Below are 6,288 nucleotides of genomic sequence, written 5' to 3'. Positions count from 1 at the left end.
AAGGGTGTATAGGAGAGCTCTGGGCACCTCAGAGAAGATGAAGTAATTACCAATTGTAGAGCCAACCAGTAGAGCAGAATGAAAATTCAGACACAAAACAACCTCACCCAAGCTCCTTGCCATATAATTTACCATCCAAACCATAAGAATTTAAGGAATGAAAACAGATGTTCTAAGTAATTATGCCAGAACTGCAGGTGCATATTGGGTTTATCTCCAGGACCTATGGTCAACCCTCCTGTAAGGTCCTCTCTGATTAGGCTCCAATTTGCTCCTTCACATTGATCCTACTCTTTAAAGCAGAAGCCATTCTCAGGTACCTCAGCTATACTAAGAGCAAGAAACAACTTCTTTCCCACAGAGAATGCTCTGCTCATGTTGCATATGCCACACTCAGGACCCCTACCTAATCAGCTCAAGGTCCCAGGCCCACCACACTAATACCACCAAAGTAAAACCACCAGATCTCACCACTATCTTCACATAGGTCATTCTGGTTCAAGGGCCAAAGATGAGTCTATCTCATTCAGGACCCTGGGATCTTAACCTGTGGATTAAGCCAGTGAGCTCCTTGGTCATATGCATGCTTCTAGAAAGAGCACAGTAGAGACCATAGCTAAATATAGGTGGACTCTCTATTGCCCCCACTTCCCTCTGCTCCATAACTACATAATCTAGCTAAGCCCTGATTGGCCAGTCACCATTCTGTCCCTAGACCCTGAACATAACATCTAGGAAAGGAATGGATTAAAGGATGCCCATTTAATTTAGGAACTTGTACATATCTATCAGTTTCTTTTGGCCAAATCTTATTTATACCAAGGTATCTGAATTACCATATATACCTTGAAGACAAAATAGAAAACTAATGAACCACTCAGCTTTGGCCAGAGTGCAGAACCCTGCAGCTTTGGTAGAAGAGGCCCATGTGACTTCGGGATGCTTCCTTTGGCCACATGGCCTGGGAAGCAGGAGATACTTTGCCTAGAAAAATGGGTACTAAGAACTCTTGCCAGTAGACCATGAGAAGGTGCCACATGACTTTGGATTAATTACAGATCCTGCCTGGATGGTGACACAGCTGATGGTGCCAGCAGCCTAGAAACACAGATGTATGCTCTTTTCCTCAGTTACAGTACCCTGAATTAGGGCAGGGGGAGAAGGGAGCACTGTGTGTGTAGGTGGATATCCTAAAGGACTTTGATATTTTAATGAAGACATTAGGTTACTACTTTAAGTCTGTAAACCATTAAATAAACATTTTCTTTCCTTTTCATAAATCTCTGGCTTTGAGAGATGTCTTTACAATTGGCAGCAGATAATCAAGCACAGTAGGTGGTCCGGATGGTATTAGTACACCATCCTCGAGAGTCTGGGCCCCTGTGTATCTGTTCTGTAACAGACTGAGCACTGGCCTGTGAACCAAAGAGTCACCGGTTCAACTAGCAGTCTAGGACACATGCCTAGGTTGTCGACCAGGTCCCCAGTAGGGGGTGTACAAGAGGCAACTACACATTGCTGTTTCTTCCCTCTCTTTTTCCCTTTTTTCCCCTCTCTAAAAAATAAATAAATAAAATCTTTTCTAAAAAAGAAACAAACTTAGAGAACTGCAAGTCATACATATATGTATGTATGCATGTATATGCATACATATATGTATGTATACATATATGGATACACACATATGTGTATATGTATATATGTGCCATATATGCATACATATACATATATAAATGTATATATGTATATATATGCCATATATATATGGCAAAAATAGTATCTGGGATATATAAAGAACTTCTACAAATCAATAAGGGAAAATAGAAACTGTTTAACAGAAAATGGTCTGATAATATGAACAGGTAATTGACAAAAGAGAACTGTGAACAGCGTATAAAATTTGAAAAGCTGATCAACATCACTTGTAATCTGAGAACCACAAAATAAAAATATAATGAGTTTTACAACCACCAAATAAATTAACAGTCTGTTAATAAGTGTTGGTAAGGATGAGGAGCAATAAAAAGTCTTATACTCTGCTGTTAAATTTGTATGAATACTTTGGAAATGTTGAATATATTCATTCTCCTTGATCCACTACTGCTACTCCTTTACACATACTCTAGAGAAATCCTTGAACATGTACAAGAGACACAAATAAGAATGTTTCATAGCAGCACTTGTAATTGCAAAACCTGAGAACAAACCAAATATTCATCAATAGGATAATATTTAAATTAAAATATATTCACACAGGGGAATACAGTACTAAAAATGAATAAAATACATGAGTTAATATGAAAGCATGTCAGAAATATAATCCTAAGGAAATAAGGAAAATCACAGCATTATTCATCCATATAAAGTGAAAATATGTAAAAATAAACAATATTTTAATTAATCTTTATTGTATTTTTCCATTACCATTTACTCCCTTTACACCATCATCTCTCCAGCAATCACCAGAGTCTTGTCCATGTTGATGAGTCCTTTCCCTTTTGCCTCAATCTCTTAAATAATGTTTTGTATAAAGATATATACATATGCAATTTTTAAAACTAAAAATAGCTCCTGGCTGGTGTAGCTCAGTGGATTGAGCGCGGGCCTGCAAACCAGACAATCCCAGTTCGATTCCCAGTCAGGGCACATGCCTGGGTTGCAAACCAGTTCCCTACAGGCCAGTTCCCAGCCGGGGACGCACGAAAGGCAACCATACATTGATGTTTCTCTCCCTCCTTCCCTTCCCCTCTAAAGATAAATAAATAAATAAATCTTTTTAAAAAACTGAAAATAGCTGGACAATGATGAACACACAACTCAGTATAATGTTTTCCTCTCATGAAGGTGGTGATGAGTGAGGGGTACAATCAGTGTTTTCAAATTCACTGACAGATATATGGGTGGTAAATACATAGGTGGTAGATATATTGGTACTCATCTTTTATTATTTTGGATATATGATATAGTTCATTATAAATATTGTACACATCAGTTCAGAACATATATATTTGAGGAGTAATAGTCAAATTGTGCTTCACTGAGTTGCCTAAAAGACCACTGTAGGAGGGGGTAAAAGGTGTGCCAGACTTGTGTAAGTGTTGAGGAAGTAGAACTCTGGGCTCCCCCTCTAACTTCCCTCAGAGCAACTGCACCCTTCTGGATATAAAGAAGATTTGAAAACCACTTCATTTGAAATAGGATTATTTTGCAGAAAGAAGGGTACAGACTGAGTCACAAGGACCCCTGGGACACTTATGTAGAAAACAAAAGCATTAGTATCAGTAGCTATTGCCCACAAATAACAAATTCAAAATAAAGACAAAAAACTCATGAAATCATATTATAGGTCAGGATGAGAAAACTTGTATCTACTTACATGCAACTTAGCAGAAACTCATAAATCATAAAATGGATAAAGAGAAGCAATTTTTCCCTAATCTGCTGCCCTTTGTTCCTTCTTTCAACTACCTTTAAGATTCATAATCATCTCCAACATCATATCCCTTTTAGCCCTACCTATGCTGCTCACACTTTCTCTCTGATAAAATGTCCTATGTGGCTATATACTCTTTCTTTCTTTTTTTTTTTAGGTTTTATTTTATTTTTATTTTTTAAATAATTTTATTTAGTTATTTTTATTTTTTTATTTTTTTAGGTAATAAACAATGAATTTATTATGAGAAACCAGAGAACCCATAAGCTAAAAATAGTCCATGATATATGCCTGAGAATAATCTGTTCACTAAAACAATAAAGAAAATTCTAATGAAGAGCCACCATCATTTTTAGAAGCTCAGTTGTGACCTTCTGCTGTAGATCAGGGTTGGCAGCAGGAGATGCCATCAAGCATCTGAGCTCTAGATTCTAGAGTTGATGGGAATGATCAAATTCCAGAATAGGAGAAGACAAGTTTCAGTACTAATAAAACATAGGAAAGGTATGTATAATTACCATGATGGATAGCAACACCATAGGGCATGCCCTTTGTGACACGTGGTAATGTTTAGAGACATGATTGATATCCTTTGTATTTAAATTTATTTATTTTTTATTGATTATGCCATTACAGTTCTTCTATTTCCCCCTTCATTCCCCTCCACCCTACCTCCCAGTCCCAATTACCCCCCTTTAGTTTATGACCATGTGTCTCAAGTTCTCTAGATTCTATATTACCCATACTATTCTTGCCCCCAATCTATTTTCTATCTACTGTCCATGATACTTATTTTCTGTACCTTCTCCCCCCTTCTCCTGCTCCCACTCCCCTGTTGCCAACCCTCCTTGAGATCTTCATTTCTATGTTTCCACTCCTGATCTACCTGTCCTTTTAGATTGCTTTTATTTCAGGTGTTTTTCAAGTACACTTTTTTGTCTATTTCTCCCATCTCAGCCCCCACCGCCCCAAACTCCCCACCTCCCTCCCATTTCCACCCCTCTTAGTTCTCCTCCCTGTGTCCCTCCTATTTGTTCCTCCAAATCCCTCCCCATTTTTCCCCCTTAAATTCCATTCCCTCGCCCCTCTGGTCACGGTCCCCTTCTTCTGCATATCAGTGTCTTTGTTTTTACTCTGCTTGTTTGTTTGTTTTGTTCTTTAGCTTCCTGTTAAAGGTGAGATCATATGGTATTTGTCTTTCAACCCCCGGCCTATTTCACTCAGCATAATTCTTTCCATTTCCATCCTTGTTGTTGCAAAGAGTAGTAGCTCCTTCTTTCTCTCTGCTGCATAGAATTTCATTGTGTATATGTACCACAATTTTTTGATCCATTCGTTTCCTGATGGGCACCTTGGTTGCTTCCAACTCTTGGCTATTGTAAATTGTGCTGCTATGAACACTGTGGTGCATAGGTTCTTTGAAATTGATGTTTTAGGGTTCTTAGGATATAATCCTAGCAGTGTAATTGCTGGGTCAAAAGGCAGGTCGATTTTTCTTTTCTTTTTTTTTTTTAATTTTTTTTGAGGGGTGTTTTCATTTTAATAGCTATATATTTTTAAATTCCCTTCTATCAATATTTAAGGCAAGAAATATCAGTTTTCCATTGAGATAAATACTGGCAGTCTCTCAGAATAATTTATGTCCTTTTAAATCATGCTTCTTAGCCATATTCCCTCCTCCGTTCTCCTCCTAGTCACCATGAGAACCATATCCTTTTGGTCAATTTTTTATATTTTATACTTTAATTTTTTTTATTTATTTTATTTTTATTTTTTTTAATTTTATTTAGTTATTTTTCAAGTACAGTTTTTTTGTCTATTTCTCCCATCCCAGCCTCCCCCGCCCCTTGTTCCCCATCTCCCTCCCATTTCCACCCCCCTTATTTCTTGTCCCTGTGTCCTTCCTATTTGTTCCTCCAAATCCCTCCCCCATTTTCCCCTTAACTTCCCTTCCTTCTCCCCTCTGGTCACTATCCCCTTGTTCTCTATTTCAGTGTCTTTGTTTTTTATTGTTTTTTTTTCTGCTTGCTTGTTTTGTTGTTTAGCTTCCTGTTAAAGGTGAGATCATATGGTATTTGTCTTTGAACCCCCGGCCTATTTCACTCAGCATAATTCTCTCCACTTCCATCCTTGTTGTTGCAAAGGGTAGTAGCTCCTTCTTTCTCTCTGCTGCATAGAATTCCATTGTGTATATGGACCACAATTTTTTCATCCATTCATTTCCTGATGGGCACCTTGGTTGCTTCCAACTCTTGGCTATTGTAAATTGTGCTGCTATGAACACTGTGGTGCATAGGTTCTTTGAAATTGATGTTTTAGGGTTCTTAGGATATAATCCTAGCAGTGGAATTGCTGGGTCAAAAGGCAGGTTGATTTTTATTTTCTTCAGAAAATTCCATACTGTTTTCCATAATGGATGTACCAGTCTGCAATCCCACCAACAGTGAACTAAGGACCCCTGTTCCACACAACCTCTCCAACATTTGTTGTTTGTTGCTTTGTTTATGATAGCCATCCTGACTGATGTAAAGTAGTATCTCATTGTGGTTTTAATTTGCATCCTCTGATAGCTAACGATATTGAGCATCTCTTCATGTGTCTCTGGATGTTCTGTATGTCCTCCTTGGAGAAGTGTCTATTCAAGTCCTTTACCCACTTTTTAATGGGGTTACATGTCTTCTTAGAGTGGAGTCATGTAAGTTCTTTGTATATTTTGGAGATTAAACCTTTGTCTGAGGTATCATTGGCAAATATGTTTTCCCATACAGTTGGTTGTCTTTTTAATTTAATACTGTTTTCTTTAGCCATGAAGAAGCTTTTTATTTTGATGAGATCCCATTTGTCTATTCTTTTCT

Source organism: Artibeus jamaicensis, unplaced genomic scaffold (assembly GCF_021234435.1).
Source record: "Artibeus jamaicensis isolate MK-2021 breed Jamaican fruit bat unplaced genomic scaffold, CSHL_Jam_final contig_240, whole genome shotgun sequence".
NCBI lineage: Eukaryota > Metazoa > Chordata > Mammalia > Chiroptera > Phyllostomidae > Artibeus > Artibeus jamaicensis.
This window is presented reverse-complemented; position numbering follows the sequence as displayed.